Source organism: Pan troglodytes, chromosome 1, assembly GCF_028858775.2.
Source record: "Pan troglodytes isolate AG18354 chromosome 1, NHGRI_mPanTro3-v2.0_pri, whole genome shotgun sequence".
Taxonomy (NCBI): domain Eukaryota; kingdom Metazoa; phylum Chordata; class Mammalia; order Primates; family Hominidae; genus Pan; species Pan troglodytes.
In genome coordinates this window covers 75,706,303-75,733,113 of record NC_072398.2, presented here as the reverse complement: position 1 = coordinate 75,733,113, position 26,811 = coordinate 75,706,303, and the positions used below count along the sequence as shown (strand labels likewise).

The following is a 26,811-nucleotide window of genomic DNA, read 5'->3' as shown; positions in this document are numbered from 1 at the left end:
CATGCCTAGTGCCTAGGTAGCCATGACAATTCATGCTGGATATCTGGATACAATCCTAGAACTCTATCTCCATCAATTCCAAGAGGGCCATATAAAGGAATTCCTCTAATATGTGGCTAACATGTCCATTAGCACTATTGGAGTATCTTATCATATACCATGAGGAAAATTAGTCTTCTTGGGCTTAATTTCTATGTAAGCATGAGAATGGCAAATAAGTTAAATACTAAATTACTAGTTTTTTCTTATCATCAATACCTTCATGTTCTATTTAGAAATGCAATTTTGAGAGTTGCAACAAATGCAATAAAGAAAGCCTTGGTTAACAGGCTGTTAAGGAAAGTTTAAGTGTTTTCTTTTTTAAAAAAATGCTTTATTGACTTCATTGGCAAATTTATAAACGGTTAACATGGCTTCATCTAGTTGAAATTATGATTCACATCAACATGATGACAATTGTGTATACAGTTCATGTTGCACTCATACTGTATGCCTTCTTATTTGTGGTCCAGAAGAATGGCTGTTGCTCTTTCCTTCTTCATCCAGAGTCTTTTTGATAGCTTTTAATTCCTTCTTCTGCTTCTCTACCTTCTGTTTCTCCAGCTGGGCTTGGTATTTTCAAACTTTAGTTATTTGGTTGGCTTTTGCCTCCATCCTTCCCACTAATGCCTCCGATTCTCACACTAAGTTGTCTTTCAGTTCAACAGTTGCCAACTCCTGGGTAAGTTTTGCATGCTGCTGGTGATTAAAGGTCCTATGTCCATTCATCCTGTAAAGTCTGTAAGACTTCTGACAATTCCTCATTAATGCTGTCAGAGGAGGGAGGTATTAATGACAACTTCTTACTTTCTTCACCTCTTGAAGATACTTGCTTTGCCAAAGGAACACTAATGACTGATCACTGCACAAAGCTTTACTGTGTTGCTTCATTAGATGCAATGCAAGACAAGCTGAACATTGGCTGCCACAGCATGGCTAAGACTTGTGGACTTCCCAGCTACAAATGGCACATCACCCAAACATAATCTATAATGTACTCGTGCACCAAAATAGTTCCTAGAACTTAGTTTTTCTTGTGGTTTTGACTTTTTTTAAAATTCTTCTTGCACTGGGAAAATGCGGACTTGCCTTATCTTCAATAATAAGTCTATTTGTTTCTAGACCAGTCTGTAACTTAGCTGCCTTAGTTTGTACATGTTTCCTTTCCTGTTCTTCTTCAAAGAGTTTTGCTACCAACTCTTACATTTTTCTTTCTGCAAGGGCCTGCACTGTGGAAAGTTATACTCCCATTCATAAAGATCCAATTTTTCAAGTTGGCTCCAAACATGTCTTTGATTGTATCGCCATTCTCTTTCTAGGGAAACCTGTTTCTCTAAGACAGATGTCCTCTCCCTTTCTGCATGCTTTATCATATTTCACATGTATTCCAATTGTTTTCCTAAAAGATTACATTTATTTTCTGCAGCTATCAACTGAGATATCAGTTCTTGATTGTGCTTTGATTCTTCATTCTTTGAATTCTCCCTTTCCCATATCTCTCCATCCAGTACCTTCTTGGATTCAATTGTTTCTCTAGACAAGGTTTTCACACTTTCTTCTGCCAGAATCCTTTCAGGTTCCAAGCATCAAATCTTACCTTTAAGATTCTTAAGAGCACAAAATATAGCTCTGCTGTTGCTTTCTGGATAGGCAAGTGTAGGCTTATTTTGGGGAGTGCCGTAGATCACTATTAAGGAAAGGCTTATCGGATGGATGTACTACATTTGGAGATGAAGAATGCTGAACAGGCTTCCCTAAGGCCCTGATGGTTCAGTTAAGATGTTTGAGAACTGAGAACCAGAAGCAGCAGAGACCAACGCCACCCAGGGAGCCTCCACAGTTCTGAGACATCTGGGTTCTCGTACTCTCCTTCAAAACTCAGGAGCTGCCCACCAGGGGTGATCCTAAGCTTAACCCCTGATAGAAAGGGGCAAAGGTGCTAGTGCTGGGCTTAGAAACCCCTGCCACACACTGGTGCCACTTTCTTAGTCTGTTGGGGACAACCACATAACTCAGTCTGGCCTTAATCATAAATTTTGTGACCATGTGAAAGCCAACCATTTTTTGAAGGACAATTTGGTAATAAATAACAGATATTTTTAAACCCAAAGCCTTTGATCCAGAAATTTAATTCCTAGGAATCTGATGTCCAGAAACACTCATAAATGTGTACAAAGATATTTTTATGGATTTCAGTTTAGCATTGTTTATAATAGGGAAAGAATAAAAATATCCTAAATGTCTATCTATAGGGGATTAATTTAATTATACTATATCTATATTTTGCATTTCTTAAGACTAGGTATATATATATATGTACTGATGTGGAATGGGGTTCATAACATATTGTTCAAAAAAATAAAAAGAAAAAAGTAAGTATTTTATCATCTTGTTTTTAAGTTTATTTTTTAACTTTAAATGGATGTATGTGTACATATATATTGGGGTGTATGTATATATATATATATATACACACACACATATATATACATATTCACAGATGTAAATTTGTATATGCATAGAAAAAGTGTGAAGAAAAAAACTCACACCTAATAATAAGCAACGGTTTCCTCTGGGGAACTGGATGGTATTTTTGCTATGTTACTTCTGTATTATAATTTTTAAATAATTTGTACTACCTTTGCAATTTTAAAAATCAACAAAAATACTTCTTAAGGGAGTTGAAACTATGTTGCATGTATTTTGTTATCCAATCAGGATCGCATTACAATTAAACTAATTATATCGCTTTAAAGTGTAAGAAAACAGTGTTCGGTATTCTTTGGTCTCTCCCACTCTACAACAAATATAGGGAAATGGGAACATCACATCACTATTATACCACTAACTGTTCAAGGGGATCTAAATGTCATATCAGGCAGGGCAGTAGTCAAGTTTGTACAAGTTGTCATTTTAATTACACAATTTTAAGAAAAAAAATATATAAAATTATGAATATAAAATCAGGTATAAGGCTAAATATTTAGAAAAAGAAATCACAAAAAAATAAGTTCAAGAACGCTAACAAGCCAGACATAGCAGCTCATGCCTCTAAGCCCAGCTACTCAGGAGGCTGAGCCCAGGTATTGAGGCTGCAATGAGCTATGATGGCGCTGCTGCACTCCAGCCTGGGAAACAGTGTGAGACCCTGTCACAGGGAAAAAAAAAAAAGACAGAAAAAAGAATGCATCATTCTTAGGTGAGAAGTCACTTGGAAAAAAGAAAAAAACACAAGAATGCTAACAAACACAACAATGATATAATCCAGAAAAATAACAAATTTTATTAAAGTTGCTATTTTTAGAATACATTTCTATAATACTATTTTCTTACACTTTTTGGCTAGATGCTCTTTTAACAAGAATTTTGTAATATCATTTTCTACAGAAGCAACATTATTTAGTGTTTCCTCTAGCACAATTTATGGAAATATGTTTTTTATTATTGACTGTCTCAAAAGGTTTTTTGCTTCAAATTTCATTATTGTTAATGACATGCAAAATGTTTAGGATCACTGTCCTATAATGAGGGGAAATTCTATCAAGTGTCTTTCATATATCAACTGTAAAATTTCAGGGCACTTCAAGTTTCTTGTAGAGTGAGTAATCTTAAACGATCATTCATTAAGATCATTCATTAACTGATTTGTCATCAATGTCCTCATTGTAGTAGCATTTTGTGAGTTTTTGATTATTTTTTGTTTATATGTCGTGTCAAATCGGCAAGAAATTTATTTTCCAGTTATGTTTGAATAATTAATTTCTCTTAATTAATGTAATCATCAAACAAGCTAAGAGTTGATCATTACTTCTGATGAAATTTACCTCTTTCTATTAATGACATAACTGGGTTTTGGGTAAAATAAATGTTTTGGGGTATGATCTGCATGATGTTTCATATGGAACCACCAAACTGTGTCAGGACAAGATTTATCAAATACATTAAGATGTTTCATAGCATATTGGTATGCATAAGATATGCAAGTTCACACATATATAGACTCTTTATTTGTAATACTGCTTAAGATTTATGTCTTATACAGGCAATAACAAATGCTAGTGAAGATGTGGAGAAAAGAGAACCCTCATACACTGTTGGTGGGAATGTAAATTAGTAAAACCATTATGGAAAACAATTTAGAGGTCCCTCAAAAAACTAAAAATAGAGGTACCATGTGTTCCAGGAATCCAACTCCTAGTATATACCCAAAAGAAAGGAAATCAGTATATCGAAGAGATATCTGCACCCCCATGTTTGTTGCAGCACCGTTCATGATAGCCAGGATTTGGAAGCAACCTAGTGTCTATCAACAGATGAATGGATAAAGAAAATGTGGTATTAATACATATCCACAATGGAGCACTATTTGGCCATAAAAAAGAATGAAATTCTGTCATTTGCAACAACATAGACGGAAGTGAAATAAGCCAGGCACAGAAAGACAAACATTGCATGTTCTCACTTATCTGTGGGAGCAAAAAGTTAAAATAATTGAATTCATGGAGCTAGAGAGTGAAAGGATGGTTACCAGAGGCTGGGGAGGGAAGTCCACATGGAGGGGTTGAAGGAAACAGGGGGATGGTTAATGGGTACAAAAAAAAATAGTTAGAAAAAACAAATAAGACCTAGTATCTGATAGCACAACAGGGTAAATATAGTAAAAAATAATTTCATTGTTCATTTTAAAATAACTAAAGGAGTATAATTGGACTGTTTGAAACACAAAGGATAAATGCTTGAGGTAATGGATATCCTATTTACCCTGATGTGATTATTGTGCACTGTATGCCTGTATCAAAATATCTCATGCAACCCACAAACATATGCACTGAATATGTACCCACAAAAATTAAAACTTAAAAATTTAAAAATATATATATATATGTCCTATAAACACAAGAATTTGCATAAATTTGATTGGACACAATTTTCTTTGAAAAGTATGTGATGCAGTATAACTATATATGCTGCCTAAAAAATAAATTCCTGACATAAGAGAATGGCCATTTTCAAGATCTTTGTATTCCGGGCCCTCGCTTTACAGGCTACTTCTAAGCCCCTGGGAGGGGCCCTCGCATGAGTACACATGATTATCCATTTGTCCAGTTTGGAAAAGTCAGATAATTTTATGACAAATGGCTAATAACACTGTGTCTTCCCATACTGACTTCTCCATCACACATCCCTTCATGTTAGATAGTGTTAACAATGGGCATTTCTGAGACCTGGACTGAATCATTCAGAGAACTAAACTCTTTGCTACAATTCCACACTCTCACGACTGCAAGGACTTTCCACAGAGTAGCTTCCAGCCCCATACACTCCATATCTTGTCTCCCTTCCATGGATCAACATTTGTATATTTTACCATGGCACACATTCATCTGACGATACAGCCTCCGAACCTATCTCTTTGTGTTACAGTGCCAGATGAATCAGCACAGAGGATTCCGTTTTCTAGAAACCATTCCTATGCAAGATCACGTAGTAATAATTCACTACATGTGGAAATGACAGTAAAATACATAAATACCTCCCACTTAACCTAAATTAAATGAATCCTCAACTTAACCTCCCAAAAATGCTCACTTCCAACCCTACCAACAGAAAGGACTTTTGACAGAGGAGAAGTTGTAGTGTTAAGAGTCAGGGGGCTTATGGAGTAAAAATAACTTCTTTTTGCAAATTTTGCAAAAACATAAGATCATGTGAACCCACTGCCAGTGTCCCTTTAAGGAGCTCATGCCATGAAGGACCCTGAAGTTCAAGCTTCTTTAACTTCATGGAAAATCTGCCTCTGAACATAAGACCCTGCTTAGGAGGACACTCAGGGAAAAGGATCATCAGAACTGTCTAAAAATTCCCCAATGGAATAAAACCCTAATGTGGCCTATGAGGGCCTGCCTCCTTGACCTGCACCTGTCTCTACAGCATCTCATACTGAGAGGTGAAGCCAGCTGGACTTGCTGGGTTGAGTGGGGACTTGGGGAACTTTTCTGTCTTACAAGAGGATTGTAAGAGGCACCAATCAGCACTCTGTAGCTAGGATTGTAAAATGGACCAATCAGCATTCTGTAGCTAGCAAAGGGATTGTAAAATGCATCAATCAGTGCTCTGTAAAATGCACCAATCAGCACTCTGTAAAACGCACCAATCAGCAGGATCCTAAAAGTAGCCAATCACAGGGAGGATTGAAAAAAGTCACTCTAATAGGACAAAAATGGAACATGCGAGGGGACAAATAAGGGAATAAAAGTTGGCCACCCCTATTCAGCAGCAGCAACCCACTCAGGTCCCCTTCCACACTGTGGAAGCTTTGTTCTTTCACTCTTCACAATAAACTTTGCTACCACTCACTCTTTGGGTCCATACCATGTTTAAGAGCTGTAACACTCACTGCAAAGGTCCATGGTTCCATTCTTGAAGTCAGCGAGACCACAAAACCACCAGCAGAACCAACTCCAGACACATCTTGTGGGCTCCTCCGGAATATTGCCATGCGGTGAGTACCATTGGACCCCTTTTGCTTGCTATTCTGTCCTGTTTTTCCTTAGAATTCGGGGGCTAAATACCAGGCACCTGTTGGCCAGTTAAAAGTGACTAGCACAGGGCCTGACTAAAGACACGGGTGTCAGGCTTTCTGGGAAAGGGCTCTCTAACCATCCCTGACTCTTTGGAGTTGGGAGCGTTGGTTTTCCTGGAACCAGATTCCGCTTTCCCTGTACTTCTGGGCTGAGCCAAGGGTCAACAGAGAAGAAAGCCATTCAGCTTCGGGGTCCCGACAACAAGTTGGTTGACCCTGCAGCCATGAGCAGAACTCTCAAAGTTACATCACCCAAGAGAGACTAGCCCATCTATCCTATCTATCCTGACCCTTGCCTCCTAGGTCCTGATGCCTGTCAGACAAACTTCCTCCCACCTCTCTTCTCCAAGGCTAGTCCTGTTTCTAAAAACCACTCCCTGTCCCTGGCGCTCTTCTAGTTTATCCTATAAGAATGATTTCTAGTATAAATTTCAGGACTCTGTTCCCTTCTTTAGGCACCCAGGCTCACCAATAAGAAAGATATAATTATTGCCCAAAGCCCCATCAGTGGGGGGACTATCTGGAATTTTAGGATCCCTCCTCAGACTAGCAGGCCTAAAAAAGGCTATTCCCAAAGCTAGGATATGGGGAGCCTCAGAAATTATAGACTCCAAAATTGGGGGGGGGATATCATTCCCATTCATATGATGAGAAGTGAGGACAAAAGGCATCACTCTTCCCACCCTGGAGATCCCTTCCCTCCCTCAGGGTATGGCCCTCCACTCCATTTTGAGGCACATCATCTTTATAGGACAAGTGTAAGGTCCCAATACTAACAGGAGAAAAGGCTTAGGACTCTAACAGGTTTTCGAGAATGCGTCAGTAAGGACAACTAAATCTGAGTTTTCTTGGTCCTCTTTGTGGTCTAAGAGGAAAGGCAAGGGTGCAGATTTTTGAGAATGCTTCGGTAAGGGCCACTGAATCTGACCTTCCTCAGTCCTCTTTGTGGTCTAGGAGGAAAACTAGTGTTTCCGCTGCTGCTTCAGTGAGTGCAACTATTCTGAACAGCAGGGTCCAGGGACCGTTGCAGGTTCTTGGGTGGGAGGAAAAAAAACAGACCAAAACTACGGGTGGTTTTTTTCTTTCAGACGGGAAACACTCAGGCATCAACAGGCTCACCCTTGAAATGCATCCTAAGCCATTGGGACCAACTGGACTCATAAACCCTGAAAAAGAAGTGGCTTATTTTTTTCTGCAATACAACCTGGCCCCAATATTCTTCCTCTGATGGGGAAAAATGGCCACCTGAGGGAAGTATAAATTACAATACTATCCTGCAGCTTGACCTTTTCTGTAAGAGAGAAGGCAAATGGAGTGAAACACTTTATGTCCAAGCTTTTTTTTTTCATTGAAGGAGAATACACACTATGCAAAGCTTGCAATTTATATCCCACAGGAGGACCTCTCAGCTTACCCCCATTTCCTAGCCTCCCTATAGCTCCTCTTCCTATTAATGATGAGCCTCCTCTAATCTCCTCCACCCAGGAGGAAACAAGCAAAGGACTCTCCAAGGGACCACAGAAAACCCTGGGCTATCAGTTATGTCCCCTTCAAGCTGTAGGGGGAGGGGAATTTGGCCCAACCCGAGTACATATCCCCTTCTCCCTCTCTGATTTAAAGCAGATCAAGGCAGACCTGGCAAAGCTTTCAGATGATCCTGATAGGTATACAGGTGGCCTACAGGGTCTAGGGCAAACCTTCTACCTCACTTGGAGAGATGTCATGCTATTGTTAGATCAAACCCTGGCCTTTAATGAAAAAAATGTGGCTTTAGCTGAAGCCTGAGAGTTTGGAGATACCTGGTATCTTAGTCAAGTAAATGATACAATGACAGCTGAAGAAAGGGGAGAATTCTCTGTTGTTCAGCAAGCCATCCCCAGTATGGATCCCCACTGGGACCTAGACTCATATCATTGCGACTGGAGTCACAAAAATCTGTTGACATGTGCTCTAGAAAGACTAAGAAGAATTAGGAAAAAGCCCATTAATTATTCAATGATGCCCACCATAACTCAGGGAAAAGAAGAAAATCCTTCTGCCTCCCTCAGGTGGCTATGGGAGGCCTTAAGAATATATACTCCCCTGTCACCTGACTCCCTTGAGGGTCAATTGATCCTAAAAGATAAGTTTATTACCCAATCAGCCACAGATATCAGGAGAAAGCTCCAAAAGCGAGCCCTGGGCCCTGAACAAAATCTGGAGGCGTTATTAAACCTGGCAACATCAGTATTCTATAATAGGGACCAAGAGGAACAGGCTGAAAAGGAAAAGTGAGATCAGAGAAAGGCCGCAGCCTTAGTCATGGCCCTTAGTCATGGCCCTCAGACAAACAAACCTTGGTGGTTCAGAGAGGACAGAAAATGGAGCAGGCCAATCACCCAGTAGGGCTTGTTATCAGTGTGGTTTACAAGGACACTTTAAAAAAGATTGTCCAATGAGAAACAAGCCACCCCCTCATCCACATCCCCTATGCTGAGGCAGTCACTGGAAGATGCACTGCCCCAGACTGCAATGGTTCTCTGGGACAGAAGCCCCCAACCAGATGATCCAACAACAGGACTGAGGGTGCCCAAGGCAAGCGCCAGCTCATGTCATCAGACTCACTGAGCGCCGGGTACGTTTGACCATTGAGGGCCAGGAAATTGACTTCCTCCTGGACACTGGCGTGGCCTTCTCAGTGTTAATCTCCTGCGCTGGATGGCTGTCCTCAAGGTCCGTTACCATCTGAGGAATCCTGGGACAGCCTGTAACCAGGTATTTCTCCCACCTCCTCAGTTGTAATTGACAGACTTTGCTTTTTTCACATGCCTTTCTTGTTATGCCTGTAAGTCCCACACCCTTATTAGGGAGGGATATATTAGCCAAAGCTGGAGCTATTACCTATATGAATATGAGAAAAAAGTTACCCATTTGTTGTCCCCTGCTTGAGGAGGGAATCAACCCTGAAGTCTGGGCATTGGTAGGAAAATTCAGAAGGGCAAAAATGCCTGCCTAGTCCAAATCAGGCTAAAAGACCCCCCTACTTTTCTTTATCAAAGGCAATATCCCTTAAGACCTGAGGCTCATAAAGGGTTACAGGATATTGTTAGACATTTAAAAGTTCAAGGCTTAGTAATAAAATGCAACAGTCCCTGCAACACCCCAATTCTGGGAGTAAAAAAACCAAATGGTTAGTGGAGACTAGTGCAAGATCTTAGACTAATCAATGAGGCAGTAATTCCTCTATATGCAGCTGTACCCAACCCCTATACCCTGCTTTCTCAAATACCAGAGGAAGCAGAATGGTTCACTGTTCTGGACCTCAAGGATGCCTTCTTCTGCATTCCCATGCATTCTGACTCCCAGTTCCTCTTTGCGTTTGAGGATCCCACAGACCACACGTCCCAACTTACATGGACAGTCTTGCCTCCAGGGTTTAGGGATAGCCCTAATCTGTTTGGTCAGGCACTGGCCCAAGATCTAGGCCACTTCTCAAGTCCAGGCACTCTGGTCCTTCAGTATGTGGATTATTTACTTTTGGCTACCAGTTCAGAAGCCTCATGCCAGCAGGCTACTCTAGATCACTTGAACTTTCTAGCTAATCAAGGGTACGAGGCGTCTAAATCGAAGGCCCAGCTCTGCCTACAACAAGTCAAATATCTAGGCCTAATCTTAGCCAGAGGAACCAACACCCTCAGCAAAGAATGAAGACAGCCTATACTGGCTTGTCCTCACCCTAAGACATTAAAACAGTTGCAGGGGTTCCTTGGGATCACTGGTTTTTGCTGACTATGGATCCCCGGATACAGCGAGATGGCCAGGCCACTCCATACTCTAATCAAGGAGACCCAGAGGGCAAATACTCATCTAGTAGAATGGGAACCAGAGGCAGAAACAGACTTCAAAACCTTACAGCAGGCCCTAGTACAAGCTCCAGCCTTAAGCCTTCCCACAGGACAAAACTTATATTTATACATCACAGAGAGAGTGGGAATAGCTCTTGGAGTCCTTATTCAGACTTGTGGGACAACCCCACAACCAGTGGCATACCTAAGTAAGGAAATTGATGTAGTAGCAAAAGGCTGGCCTCACTGTTTACAGGTAGTTGCAGTGGTGGCCATCTTAGTATCAGAGGCCATCAAAATAATACAAGGAAAGAATCTCACCGTCTGGACTACTCATGATGTAAATGGCATACTAGGTGCCAGAGGAAATTTATGGCTATCATACAACAAACTGCTTAGATACCAGGCGCTACTCCTTGAGGGACTGGTGCTTCAAATACACATGTGTGTGGCCCTTAACCCTGCTACTTTTCTCCCAGAGGATGGGGAACCAATCAAGCATGACGGACAACAAATTGTAGCCCAGACTTATGCCACCCAAGAGGATCTCTTAGAAGTCCCCTTAGCTAATCCTGACCTTAACCTATATACCGATGGAAGTTCATTTGTGGAGAATGGGATACGAAGGGCAGGTTATGCCATAGTTAGTGATGTAACAGTACTTGAAAGTAAGCCTCTTCCCCCAGGGACCAGCACCTAGTTAGCAGAACTAGTGGCACTTACCTGAGCCTTAGAACGGAGAAAGGGAAAAAGAATAAATGTGTATACATATAGCAAGCATGCTTATCTAATCCTACATGCCCATGCTGCAATATGGAAAGAAAGGGAGTTCCTAACCTCTGGGGGAACCCCCAATAAATACCACAAGGAAATCATGAAGTTATTGCACAAAGTACAAAAACCCAAGGAGGTGGCAGTCTTACACTGCCAAAGCCATCAAAAAGGTGTAGGAGAAAAGGCAGAAGGAAACCATCGGGCAGATGCTGAGGCCAAAATTGCTGCCAGGAGGAACCTCCCATTAGAAATACCTATGGAAGGACCCTTGGTATGGAACAACCCCCTCCAAGAGACTAAGCCCCAGTATTCCCCAACTGAAACAGAATGGGGACTTTCACGGGGGCATAGTTTTCTCTCCTCAGGGTGGTTAATGACAGAAGAGGGAAAAGTACTCATACCCCAAGCCAGCCAGTGGAAAATACTTAAGACCCTCCACCAAACTTTTCACACGGGTATAGAGAACACTCATCAAATGGCCAAATCCCTTTGTACAGGGCCAAATCTCCTCTGGACCATCCAATAAGTAATCAAAGCCTGCGAGGTGTGCCAAAGGAATAATCCCTTGGTCCATCATAAGGCCCCTCTGGGGGAACAAAGAATAGGGCACTATCCCAGAGAGGATTGGCAGTTAGACTTCACCCATATGACTAAGTCAAGGGGATTTCAATACTTGTTGGTCTGTGTTGACACCTTTACAAATTGCACAGAAGCCTTCCCCTGCAAGACAGAGAAGGCTCAGGAAGTAGTTAAAGACCTAATTCATGAAATAATTCCTAGATTTGAGCTTCCCCAAAGATTATAAAGTGACAATGGTCTGGCTTTTAAAGCCACAGCAACTCAGGGAATTTCCAGGGTGCTAGGGATACAATATCACCTTCACTGCACCTGCAGGCCACAATCCTCAGAGAAGGTCGAGAAGGCAAATGAAACACTCAAGAGGCACTTAAGGAAACTAACACAAGAAACTCATCTCCCATGGCCTACTCTCTTGCCCATGCTCTTGTTAAAAATCCGAAATTCTCCTCACAACATGGGGCTCAGTCAATATGATATGCTATATGGGTTACTTTTTCTCACAAATGACCTCCTACTTGATCAGGAAATGGCCAACTTGGTCAAGGAAATAACTTCCTTGGCAAAATATCAACAAAACCTTAAGAACCTACCCAAAGGATATCACAGAGACAAGGGAACAGAGTTGTTCCAACCAGGAGATCTAGTGTTGGTCAAGTCCCTCCCCTCTACCTCCCCATCTATGGATTTCTTGTGGGAAGGACCATACTCGGTAATCCTCTCTACCCCCACTGCAGTTAAGGTGGCAGGAGTGAAATCTTAGATTCACCACACCGGAGTTAAACTTTGGACACCCCCTGAGGAACCTGCATGACTGTAAGCTCAGGAGACCCAAGATCAGCCAGACCAGCCTCGATACACCTGTGAACCATTGGAGGACTTGTGTCTCCTATTTTGGAAGGAAATATCCCAGACTGAAAAGACTCCTACAGCTGATTCTGAGGAAAAACCCCTTCCGACTTAAAAAAGATAAGTGAAAACATACATAAATCTTTAACACCTCTCTTTGCCCCTTTACTGCAATCCTTTTACTCTTTCATCACATTATTAAGCAGCACACTAACCATACTCTTTGCAGTAGGACTATATACTGTGGCTCCTGCCAGGATAAAAATAAAGCAGACCCTATCAGTGCCCCTCAAAGCTCAAGTCCATCAGTGCAGGGCAATACAATACCCCTACTTATAGGGTTAGGAATAACCACTGCTATAGGAACTGGAATAGCCAGTTTATGTACCTCATTATCCTACTACCACATACTCTCATAGGATTTCTCAGACAGTTTGCAAGAGATAACAAGATCTATCCTTACTCTGCAATCCCAAATAGACTCTTTGGCAGCAGTGACTCTCCAAAACCACTGAGGCCTAGACCTCCTCACTTTCAAACTCTTAAACCAACCTCTGGAGTTGGGCAACATGGCTTCTCCCCTTTCTAGGTCCTGTGACAGCCATCTTGCTATTACTCGCCTTCGGATCCTGTATTTTTAGCCTCCTTGTCAAATTTGTTTCCTCCAGAATCAAGGCTATCAAGCTACGGATGGTCTTACAAATGGAACCCCAAATGAGCTCAACTCACAACTTCTACCAGGGACCCCTGGACTGACCCACTGACCCTTTGACTGGCCTAGAGAGTTCCCCTCTGGAGGATGCTACAACTGCAAGGCCCCCTCTTTGCCCCTATCCAGCAGGAAGTAGCTAGAGCAGTCATCACCCAATTCCCAACAGCAGTTGGGGTGTCCTGTTTAGAGAGGGGATTGAGAGGTGAAGCCACCTGGATTTCCTGGGTCAAGTGGGGACTTCAGGAAGTTTTCTGTCTTACAAGAGGATTGTAAAATGCATCAATCAGCACTCTATAGCTAGCATTGTAAAACTCACCAATCAGCACTCTGTAGCTAGCAAGGGGATTGTAAAATGCACCAATCAGCACTCTGTAAAATGCACCAATCAGTGCTCTGTAAAATGCACCAATCAGCACTCTGTAAAATGCACCAATCAGCCGGATCCTAAAAGTAGCCAATCGCAGGGAGGATTGAAAAAAGGGCACTCTGATAGGACAAAAATAGAACATGCGAGGGGACAAATAAGGGAATAAAAGCTGGCCACCCCCAGCCAGCAGCAGCAACACACTCAGGTCCCCTTCCACACTGTGGAAGCTTTGTTCTTTCGCTCTTCACAATAAACTTTACTACCACTCACTCTTTGGGTCCGTGCCATCTTTAAGAGCTGTAACACTCACCGCAAAGGTCCATGGTTCCATTCTTAAAGTCAGTGAGACCACTAACCCACTGGCAGGAACGAACTCCGGACACAAGATAATGGAAGCCAACCCTCTCTGTGCTTAGTCCCTCTGGCTTTCTGTTTCTCCTACATGTTACTCCTCCCTCAATGAGTGCTTTCCTATGACCATGGTTCTCAACACTGGCTATGCAAAAGAACCTTCTAGGGATGTTTTATGAATACCCATGCATGTGCCCTAAGCCTATACATATTGAAAAGTCTTTTCTCAATAGCAAAGACTTGGAACCAACCCAAATGTCCATCAATGATAGAATGGATAAAGAAAATGTGGCACTATGGAATACTATGCAGCCATAAAAAAGGATGAGTTCATGTCCTTTGCAGGGACATGGATGAAGCTGGAAACTATCATTCTCAGCAAAGTAATACAGGAACAGAAAACCAAACACCGCATGTCCCCACCCAAAGGTGGGAGTTGAACAATGAGAACACATGGACACAGGGAGGGGAACATCACACACCAGAGCCTGTTAGGGGGTGGGGGTCTAGGGGATGGATAGCATTAGTGAGAGGTGAAGCCAGCTGGGCTTCTGGGTTGGGTGGGGACTCAGAGAACTTTTCTGTCTAGCTAAAGAATTGTAAACACACCAATCAGTGCTCTGTGTCTAGCTAAAGGTTTGTAAATGCACCAATCAGTGTTCTATGTCTAACTAAATGTTTGTAAATGCACCAATCAGCACTCTGTAAAACAGACCAATCAGCACTCTGTAAAATGGACCAATCAGCAGGACATGGGTGGGGTGAAATAAGGGAATAAAAGCTGGCCACCTGAGCCAGCAGCTGCAACCAGCTCAGGTCCCCTTCCACACTGTGGAAGCTTTGTTCTTTCGCTCTTCAAAATAAATCTTGCTTCTGCTCAATCTTTGGGTCCACACTACCTTTATGAGCTGCAACACTCACTGCAAAGGTCTGTGGCTTCACTCCTGAAGTCAGTGAGACCACAAACCCAGAGGGAGGAACAAACAACTCCGGACGCACCACCTTTAAGAGCTGTAACACTCACTGCGAGGATCTGTGGCTTCACTCCTTAAGTCAAGCTAGACCATGAACCCATCAGAAGGAAGAAACTCTGGACACATCTGAACATCTGAAGGAACAAACTCCAGACACACCATCTTTAAAAACTGTAACACTCACTGCGAGCGTCTGTAGCTTCATTCTTGAAGTCAGCAAGACCAAGAACCCACCGGAAGGAACCAATTCCAGACACATTTTGGCAACCACAAATGTACAATCACCAAGCGGTGAGTACCATTGGACCCCTTTCACTTGCTATTCTGTCCTATTTTTCCTTAGAATTTGGGGGCTAAATACAGGGCACTTGTTGGCCAGTTAAAAGTGACTAGCACGGCCGCTGGACTAAAAACACGAGTGTCAGGCTTTCTGGAAAAGGGCTCTCTAACAACCCCCGAACCAGATTGCACTTTCCCTATACTTCTGCGCTGAGCCAAGGGTCGACAGAGAGGAAGGCCATTCAGCTCTGGGGTCCCGACAACAAGTTGGATGACCCTGCGGCCATGAGTGGAACTCTCAAAGTCACGACGCCCAAGCGAGACTAGCCCATCTATCCTATCTATCCTGACCCTTGCCTCCTGGGTCCTAATGCTTGTCAGACAAACTTCCTCTTGCCTCTCTTCTCTGAGGATAGTCCCACTTCTAAAAACCACTCTCTGTCTCTGGTGCTTTTCTAGTTTCTCCTACAAGAATGATTTCTCTCCAGGACTCTATTCCCTTCTTTAGGCACCTGGGCTCACTAACCAGAAAGACACAATTTTTGCCCAAAGCCCTGCCAGGGTGGGGCACTATCTTATCTGGAATTTTAGGATCCCTCCTCAGACTAGCAGGCCTAACCTCAGAAATGGTATCTTTCCTATTCATATAAGTGAGGACAAAAGCCTTCACTCTTCCAACTCTGGAGATCCCTCCCCTCCCTCAGGGTATGGCCCTCCACTTAATTTTGGGGGCATAACATCTTTATAGGACATGGTTAAAGTCCCAATACTAACAGGAGAAAGCTTATGACTCTAACAGATTTTCGAGAATGTGTCAGTAAGGGCCACTAAATCCAATTTTTCTTGGTCCTCTTTGTGGTCTAGGAGGACAGGCAAGGGTGCAGGTTTTCGAGAATGCATCAGTAAGGGCGACTAAATCCGACCTTCCTCGGTCCCCCTTGTGGTCTAGGAGGAAAACTAGTGTTTCTGCTGCTGTGTCAGTGAGTGCAGCTATTCTGATCAGCAGGGTCCAGGGACCGTTGCGGGTTCTTCGGCAAGAGGTGTTTCTGCTACTGCATCAGTGAGCACAACTATTCTGATCAGCAGGGTCCAGGGACCATTGCAGGTTCTTGGGCAAGAGGTGTTTCTGCTGCTGCATCCGTGAGCACAACTATTCTGAACAGCAGGGTCCAGGGACCGTTGTGGGTCCTTGGGCAGGGGGAGAAACAAACAAACCAAAACCACGGGCGGTTTGTCTTTCAGATGGGAAACACTCAGGCATCAACAGGCTCACCCTTGAAATGTATTCTAAGCCATTGGGACCAATTTGACTCACAAACCCTGAAAAAGAGGTGGCTCATTTTTTTCTGCACTACGGCTTGGCCCCAATATTCTCTCTCTGATGGGGAAAAATGGCCACCTGAGGGAAGTATAAATTACAATACTATCCGGCAGCTTGATCTTTTCTGTAAGAGGGAAAGCAAATGGAGTGAAATAGCTTATGTCCAAGCTTTCTTTTCATCGAAGGAGAATACACAACTATGCAAAGCTTGCAATTTACATCCCACAGGAGGACCTCTCAGCTTACCCCCATATCCCAGCCTCCCTATAGCTCCCCTTCCTATTAATGATAAGCCTCCGCTAATCTCCCCTGCCCATAAGGAAATAAGCAAAGAAATACCCAAGGGACCACAAGAACCCCCCCCTCCCCCCCCCCCCCCCGCAGGCTATCATTTATGTCCCCTTCAAGCTGTAGGGGGAGGGGAATTTGGCCCATCCCGAGTACATGTCCCCTTCTCCCTCTCTGATTTAAAGCAGATCAAGGCAGACCTGGCGAAGCTTTCAGATGATCCTGCTAGATATACAGATGTCCTACAGGGTCTAGGGCAAACCTTCAATCTCACTTGGAGAGATGTCATGCTATTGTTAGATCAAACCCTGGCCTTTAATGAAAAGAATGCGGCTTTAGCTGCAGCCTGAGAGTTTGGAGATACCTGGTATCTTAGTCAAGTAAATGATACAATGACAGCCAAAGAAAGGGACAAATTCCCTACCAGTCAGAAAGCCGTCCCCAGTATGGATCCCCACTGGGACCTCAACTCAAATCATGGGGACTGGAGTCTTAAACATCTGCTGACTTGTGTTCCAGAAGGACTAAGGAGAATTAGGAAGGATTGAGTGTGCCCAGGGCAAGCGCCAGCTCATGTCATCAGACTCACTGAGCGCCGGGTACGTTTGACCATTGAGGGCCAGGAAATTGACTTCCTCCTGGACACTGGCGTGGCCTTCTCAGTGTTAATCTCCTGTCCCAGATGACTGTCCTCAAGGTCCGTTACTATCCGAGGAATCCTGGGACAGCCTGTAACCAGGTATTTCTCCTGCCTCCTCAGTTGTAATTGGGAGACTTCGCTCTTTTCACATGCATTTCTTCTTATGCCTGAAAGTCCCACACCCTTATTATGGAGGGACATATTAGCCAAAGTTGGAGCTATTATCTACATGAATATGGGGAACAAGTTACCCATTTGTAGTCCCCTGCTTGAGGAGGGAATCAACTCTGAAGTCTGGGCATTGGAAGGACAATTCGGAAGGGCAAAAAATGCCCACCCAGTCCAAATCAGGCTAAAAGACCCCATCAGTGTAATTACACCCTACAACTTCAAGCCCCAGCTGATCATAGTAACTTCTGAGTCACCCGAACAGCTCCATTCAGATGACTTGTCCGCTTCTCAGGGCCTCCAAAAATCATCATCTCCTCCCTGCTTAACAAACAGTCCAGGTTTTGTAATGGCAAACATACTCCCTGCATGACCATTCACCCCTGGGACACGCTGCAGCAGCGTCCCCACCACTAGTGAATGCTTCCTCATCCCCTCTTTCAATCACTCTCTCAAATGGTTCCTAGTAGATACAGAACAATTTTTTCTCCAACGGGAAAACAGAACACAGGGAGCCACTCAGTTTTCTCCCAACGCCCCTTTCCAGCCACCCACCGGAGCTACCTTGGCAAGTACTCTAGGAATATGGGGAAAAGAAAACAACAAACTCACCCACCTTTTTTAACATACACAACCAGTTCTGTCTACCCAGCTAAGGTATATTCTTCTTATGTGGAACGTCGACCTATATCTGCCTCCCCACTAACTGGACAGGCACCTGCACCTTAGTTTTTCTAAGTCCCAACATTAACATTGCCCAAGGAAATCAGACCCTATCAGTACCCCTCAAAGCTCAAGTCTGTCAGCGCAGAGCCATACAACTAATACCCCTACTTATAGGGTTAGGAATGGCTACTGCTACAGGAACCGGAATAGCCAGTTTATCTACTTAATTATCCTACTACCACACACTCTCAAAGGATTTCTCAGACAGTCTGCAAGAAATAATGAAATCTATCCTTACTCTACAATCCCAAATAGACTCTTTGGCAGCAGTGACTCCAAAACCGCCGAGGCCTAGACCTCCTCACTGCTGAGAAAGGAGGACTCTGCACCTTCTTAGGGGAAAAGTGTTGTTTTTACACTAACCAGTCAGGGATAGTACGAGATGCCACCCGACATTTACAGGAAAAGGCTTCTGAAATCAGACAATGCCTCTCAAACTCTTACACCAACCTGTGGAGTTGGGCAACATGGCTTCTCCCCTTTCTAGGTCCCATGACAGCCATCTTGCTATTACTTGTCTTTGGGCCCTGAATTTTTAACCTCCTTGTCAAATGTGTTTCCTCCAGGATCAAGGCCACCAAGCTACAGACGGTCTTACAAATGGAACCCCAAATGAGCTCAACTAACAACTTCTACCAAGGACCCCTGAACCAACCCATTGGCCTTTTCACTGGCCTAAAGAGTTCCCCTCTGGAGGACACTACAACTTCAGGGCTTCTTCTTCACCCCTATCCAGCAGGAAGTAGCTACAGCAGTCATTGCCCAATTCCCAACAGCAGTTGGGGTGTCCTGTTTAGAGGGGGGATTGACAGGTGAAGCCAGCTGGGCTTCTGGGTCGGGTGGGGACTTGAAGAACTTTTCTGTCTAGCTAAAGGATTGTAAACACACCAATCAGTGCTCTGTGTCTAGCTAAAGTTTGTAAATGCACCAAGCAGCACTCTGTAAAAATGCACCAATCAGTGCTCTGTGTCTAGCTAAAGGTTTGTAAGTGCACCAATCAGTGCTCTGTGAAATGGACCAATCAGCAGGACGTGGGCAGGGTGAAATAAGGGAATAAAAGCTGGCCACCTGAGCCAGCAGCAGCAACCTGCTCGGGTCCCCTTCCACACTGTGGAAGTTTCGTTCTTTTGCTCTTCACAATAAATCTTGCTGCTGCTCACTCTTTGGGTCCACACTACCTTTATGAGCTGTAACACTCACTGCGAAGGTCTGCAGCTTCACTCCTGAAGTCAGCAAGACCACAAACCCACCGGGAGGAACAAACAACTCCAGACCCACCACCTTTAAGAGGTGTAACACTCACTGCAAAGGTCTGTGGCTTCACTCCTGAAATCAAGCTAGACCACGAACCCACCAGAATGAAGAAACTCTGGACACATCTGAAGGAACACAGTCCGGACACACCATCTTTAGGAACTGTAACACTCACCGTGAGGGTCCACAGCTTCATTCTTGAAGTCAGCAAGACCAAGAAACCACCAGAAGGAACCAATTCCGGACACATTAGGAGAAATACCTAATGTAGATGACGGGTTGATGAGTGCAGCAAACCACCATGGCATGTGTATACCTATGTAACAAACCTGCACGTTCTGCACATGTATCCCAGAACTTAAAGTATAATTTTTTTAAAATACCATGAAAAAGAAAAGTCTTCCCCAGGTGATTCCAGTGTGCAGCTAGGACTAGGACCTTTAACCTACAGTGTTCCTCTTCAAATACTTGACTGATTCCTATTCTTTTTCACAATCCACAGTGATCAGCATTTCCTAAAGTGGACCTTTCCCTGCCTGCCTGGACTATGTCATATCTACCATATCACCTACCCTCAGAGCCACTATGCACCACTCCTTCATGATTGTAATAGCTAGCATTTATCAAGGCCTTAATATGGGTGGGGCACCATTCTAAGAGATTTACTGTTTTCACACACACACACAGACACACACACAAAAAGGTGCATCAAAACTAAGAAGTGAGCAGCTGAAATTTTGCATCTTTGCAGAACAAAATCAATGGCAATTACCTTTTTAAAAAACAAACTTGAGCTCTGGTACTCTGCTTGGGATCTCTGTTTGACACTGTTTCATGCTTTCATCTTAGTTATCCCCAACATACGTTGGGAGATGAAATCTTGTCATTCCAAGTATTAGGTGCAGGAGGTCAGGAGTGGGGGGATCTAATTAGCTGCTAGTGAGTAGAAGCCAAGGATGTAACTAAACATCTTACTATGTTGCTAAACACCTTACAGCCCCTGCCACAACAAAGAATTCTTTGCCCAAAATAGCAATCCATGCTGAGGTTGAAAAACTGTCTACATAAATAAAAGTGCATGTGTTCAGTACAGAGAAATAGGACTTTACATCAGTAATGTTTATTGAGTAGAGGTAGTAGACCAACCAAATTTTGTGAATAGCTTCTTTAGTATCATTTAAACCAAGATCCATTAACATTTTTAAAATTTTACTTTATCATACTTAACAAACAAAAAGGAGATCAAAATGGAAAAAGCTGATTTGTCTGTCTGTGGTTTGTATAGCTTGGGATTCATTCATTCACATATTGAAGATTACCTCATTTCCTTTTCAGATTCTGGAAAGAGACACTGTGGTTTTGGGAATATCTGTTTGAATATTAAACCAGTTATTCTCAGAAAGAATGGAACAATGCTCTGAATAAGAAAATCTTGAATTCCCACAGAGAATTAAGCAATTTAATCATACTGTAGATTTTTTTTTTTCAGATCAACAGTGTTAAAACAGATTCTTCAAAGAGGCAATTTATGGAGAAAACCAGGGACTGGGACCACAGGGGCAGAGATTCAAGTCCTCATTCAATCACTTCCCAGCTATGTTGTCATGAGCATATTATTTACCCCTTCAGAACTGAGTTTCCAACCGTATAAAATGAGGATCAAAATGCCTACCACTCAGGAATAATTTGAGGATTTAATGAGGTGATATTAATAAATCAACTGGCACACAGTGGAAAGATAGCAAATGACAACTTATGTTGCTATCGTCATCATGATGACCATCATCATCTTCTTTACCCCCCATTTTCTGGTAGGTGTGGGGATATTAGCCACTTCATGTAAGTCAAAGCAAGTAGAAAACGAGTTGATGCATTTGACATTGCTTACACTTAACTGGTTTTCAGTACATTCATTCATTGAATAAATATTTATTGCATGCTAAAGGGTGTGAGGAACTGCTCCATCAGTGTAAAGATCAGCAAATATCCCTACCCTGGTGATACTCACATTTTAGAAGGGGGAGATAGAAAATAAATGATAAACACAATAAATAAAGTAGCATATTAGTAGATGATAAGTACTATGGAAAGAAATAAAAAGTACATTTCTAGTTCTAGATCCCTGAGGAATTGCCACACTGACTTCCACAATGGTTGAACTAGTTTACAGTCCCACCAACAGTGTAAAAGTGTTCCTATTTCTCCACATCCTCTCCAGCACCTGTTGTTTCCTGACTTTTTAATGACTGCCATTCTAACTGGTGTAAGATGATATCTCATAGTGGTTTTGATTTGCATTTCTCTGATGGCCAGTGATGATGAGCATTTTTTCATGTGTTTTTTGGCTGCAAAATACCATTTGACCCAGCCATCCCATTACTGGGTATATACCCAAATGACTATAAATCATGCTGCTATAAAGACACATGCACACGTATGTTTATTGCGGCATTATTCACAATAGCAAAGACTTGGAACCAACCCAAATGTCCAACAATGATAGACTGGATTAAGAAAATGTGGCACATATACACCATGGAATACTATGCAGCCATAAAAAATGATGAGTTCATGTCCTTTGTAGGGACATGGATGAAATTGGAAACCATCATTGTCAGTAAACTATCGCAAGAACAAAAAACCAAACACCGCATATTCTCACTCATAGGCGGGAATTGAACAATGAGATCACATGGACACAGGAAGGGGAATATCACACTCTGGGGACTGTGGTGGGGTGGGGGGAGGGGGGAGGGATAGCATTGGGAGATATACCTAATGCTAGATGACGAGTTAGTGGGTGCAGCACACCAGCATGGCACATGTATACATATGTAACTAACCTGCACAATGTGCACATGTACCCTAAAACTATAAGTATAATAAAAATAAAAGAAAAGAAAAAAAAATAAAAAAAAATAAAAGAAGGTGTATTCTACAAAAAAAAAAAAAGAAAAGAAATAAAAAGTACAGTAGAGTAAATGAGATCGGGAGAAGCAGGTCAAGGTCAGCCCCACTGGGAATAAACATTTGTGTGTGTTGGGGGAGAACAAAGGTTGTTAAAGGTATTCCCAAGAGCAGTACACAATATTGTTCTCACCTTCTTTAGAGTTACTATAGTAGTTCTAAAGCAAAAAACACATTTATTTTATAAAAAGCACCAAATTCTAGGAACCATCCTTGCCCTCCCCCACCGCATGATTCTATTCATGACCCTGACCCCCTCTTCCAGCACCAGAGCATATGCAGTGGTCTTCCCTCTACCAGTGGTGGTTCCTGACAGTCTGCTAAGGATTCTGGAAGTGCTACTGCAAATTTAGAGAAAAAAAAAGCGATGAAACAAATTTTTAATATACAACTTACAGAAATCTTGCCATATTCTTTTTTTCAAATGTTCCAACAAGGTGCATATACACTATAAGGGCTGCACATGTCATGTCACTGCTACTAACAATCAATCAACTGAGACCCATTTTTTCTCATGAATATGTTCTTATATTTATGTGCTACTACTTACCTATGTTAAATATAAATTTTTAATATCTCTACTCTGTTGCCTTATATCCCAATTCATAAAAATGGGTATATAGTTCAAATATGGTTTTAGTGTAGTCATAGTGCTGAAATCAGCATCATAAATGATATAACTCAAAATAACTGGAAGCATAAATAGCAAACAGGACTCTAGTACTAATTTTTTTAAGTAAATCTGCATTTGCTGGGATAAATGACTCTGTGGGTAAAATGATTTTTCCCAGGCAGCTAAAAATGGAAAGTATAAACAGGAAGTAGGACAATGAATCCTTTATTCAAACAATGAATTTTATTGGGTTCTTGATGCATTTATCTCTGGCCCTAATTATACCAATTATTATGAAATTTTACCAACTAGTGGCATGAGGTCATCAAAACTTTTCCAACAATCTCCAAACACCGGTGAATTGTTTTCATAACAAGGGCAAATACTGCCTTCTAGGAAGAAAGCATTATTTTAACCCTAAAGACAGAGAAAAGAAAAAACTATAAGAAATATTATTCAAAGTTGCAACCCTCTTAGCAAAAAACAGGTGCAGGTCACTCTATAGCTAAAAAGGTTAATAACAGCCACAAAATTAGTGATGATGTTATACTCAGAGAGAAAGCACAGCAAGCCATTGACACAATTTCTGTAATGTTAGGGGCATCCAGCAGCAATTGTTATTACATGAACAAGCTAGTAGAGATTTTGTGTTACGCCTGTAATCCCAGCACTTCTGGAGGCCGAGGCAGGTGGATCACTTGAGCACAGGAGTTCGAGACCAGCCTGGCCAACATAGCAAAACCCTGTCTCTACTAAAAATTACAAAAATTAGCCAGGTGTGGTGGCACATGCCTGTAATCCCAGCTTCTTGGGAGGCTGAGGCACGAGAATTGCTTGAACCTGGGAGACAGATGTTTCAGTGAGCCATGATGATCATGCTGCTGCACTCCAGCCTGGGCAACAGAGCAAGACTCTGTCTCAGAAAAAGAAAAAAAAAAGAATTTATCATCAGAAGGGTAGCAAAACTTAAAGATTTGGAAAATTCTCACCTGGTCATGTAAAGAATGAAAAGGTGTATTAGGAAGAGAACACTAGGGTATGGCCAGGTCACCGTTTGATAAGTATATTAGTATGGGTGGACAGAAGTCAAATGTTATTCATCAAGACAAGGGAAAAAGGACCCCAAGGGCATTTCAGAGATCTTCAAAGCTGCCATTTGCATCACAGGCCCAGAATGTCCATGGGCCTCGAGGACCGTGAAGGCAGAACAGTGGCAAGTGAGGGGCCCAGGGTGCCTGTGGGGCCTTGGGGCTCATGCCCAGGGCTACCTCAAGTCTCTGTTCCCCACATTCTGCTGCAATGCTCCTCAACTGCCCTACCTGTGGCTCAAGTGGGCCCAGAGGTGGCTTAGACCACTGCTCTAGAAAGCACAAGTGGTAAACATTGGCAGTGTCTGTGTATGTCAACTCTGAAAGTGCACGGAGTGCGAGAGCTATGAAGTCACAGCTACCTCCACCTAGATTTCAAAGGATGCCTCAGAAAGCCTCAAGGCCCAGGCAGAGAACAGCTACCACAGAAATCCCCCAACCAAGGCAATGTCCAGTAGAGTTGTGGGGTCACAGCCACTGCAGAAAGCCCTCATTAAGGCAATGCCTAGTCGAGCCATGGGAGTGGGGCCACAGCAGACAGTCCCCACTAGGTCAATGTCCAGAGAGCCACGGGGTCGGGGCCACCACAGAGAGCCCCCACTGGGGTAATGCATAGTGGGATCAGGGCTGCCCTTGAGACCTGTAGAGCCATCAGCATGCAACATCAGCCTGAGAGAGCTGCAGGCATCTGACTCCAACTCCGAGAGAAGCTGTGTGGGCTGCACCCTGTGAAGTCATGGGGATGGACCTGCCTGAAGCCTTGGGAGCCCAATCCCCACCCCAGTGTGTTCAGAAGACGGGATATGGAGTCAATGATTATTCTCAAGCCTCAAGATTTAATGTTGTTTGTCTTACTGGGTTTTGAACTTATTTGGGACCTATTACTCCTCCCTTCTTTCCTATTTCTTCCTTTGGGCATGGAAATGTCTGTCCTACTTGTATTTTGGAGACACCTAACTTGATTGATTTCGCAGGTTTACAGCTGGAAAGCAATTTGCCTCAGGATGAAACACACCTTTGATTCTCAGCCATGTTTGATATTGATGATACTTAGATGAGGCTCTGGACTTTAGACTTTTGAGTTGGTGCTGGAATGAGTTAAGATGTGTGGGCTATTGGGATGCAATGAAGGTATTTTGTATGTGAGAAGGGCATGAATTTTGGAGAACCAGCAATGAAATGCTGTGATTTGCATGTTTGTGTTCCCTTCAAAATTCATGTTGAAACTGAATCCCCAATGCAACAGTATTAAGAGGTGGAACATTTAGGAGGTGATTAGGCAATGAGGGCTCCACCGTCTTGGATGGGACTAATACTTCATAAAAGGGCTAGAGGGAATGGCCAGCCTTTCCCCCACATGAGGACACAGCATTCAAGGTACCATCTTGGAAGGAGAGCAGCCCTCACCAGACACTGAACTTGCCAGCACCTTGATCTTCAACTTCCCAGCCTCCAGAACCGTAAGAAATAAATTTCTATTATTTATAAGCTATCTAGTCATAGGTATTTTGTTATAAAGCAAAGATGCATTAAGGCAGAGGGAACATGCTTATGTTTTTGAAAGACAGGTTGAGTTAAGAGATTCCTTCCTGAAACTGATAGTCAATTGAGATCATTGCTGTATTTTCAAGTGCCTCAGTCAGCTGTATGTTCAGAGTCCTAACTAGCCTGAAATTATCCCTCAGGGCTAAAATATCAGGTTTTTAGAGCTGAGAAGAAGATATTTTTAAATTTTTAATTGAAATATGGTAAAAAAAATTGTTCATTAACCATTAACTTTATTCATATATCAAGAAAAGAAACCTATTTCATATTACTGAGCATATTTTAAAGCCATAAAATACCTTATTCTCACACTAAAAAAATGATTTTCAGAGTTGAATGAAAGTGAAGGATGGATTGGAAAACCATTCAGAGTCCAGCTTTTGAGAGTGATGTGCTCTAGAGTTGGACATTCTGAGATTCTAATGGTTGCATGATATATGACACTTTACTGAACTTCTCTAAGTCTGTTTTCTCTTTTGTAAAGTGAAGAAAATAATAGCACCTTTCACATTGGTTCAGGAAAAGATTAAACAAGAGAAAACATCTAGAATTCTTGACACACTGCCTGGCATATAGTAAGCACTCAATAAATGCTAAATATAATAAATAGTTATATATTAGTTTCCCTTCTAAAGCTGGAGATAGTATTATTGACATCAAAACTGTGGTACACTTGTTCCATACCAACCTTCAATTGCTTTTCTTTTTGCCTTCCAGAAAGCCTGAAAGACAGCACCTTTAAATGTGTACATTTATATATGCATATGCATGTTATGTATGTTTGTGTCTATGTACTTTGCATGTATTTTTGACACAGTGGCCCATGCACAAGGTATAGAATTCAAACAGATTTTATAGCAGCATTTCTGAAAG

The 26,811-nt window shown here is 42.5% G+C and overlaps 1 protein-coding gene and 1 pseudogene across 16 annotated transcripts in view; both read right to left on the bottom strand.

The window, feature by feature from the left end:
- TNFSF4 (TNF superfamily member 4) overlaps window positions 1–26,811 on the bottom strand; it is a 304,161-nt gene that overhangs the window by 188,254 nt on the left and 89,096 nt on the right. The gene's annotated exons all lie outside the window — the stretch shown is intronic.
- On the bottom strand, window positions 374–9,346 carry LOC737481 (centrosomal protein of 57 kDa-like; annotated as a pseudogene).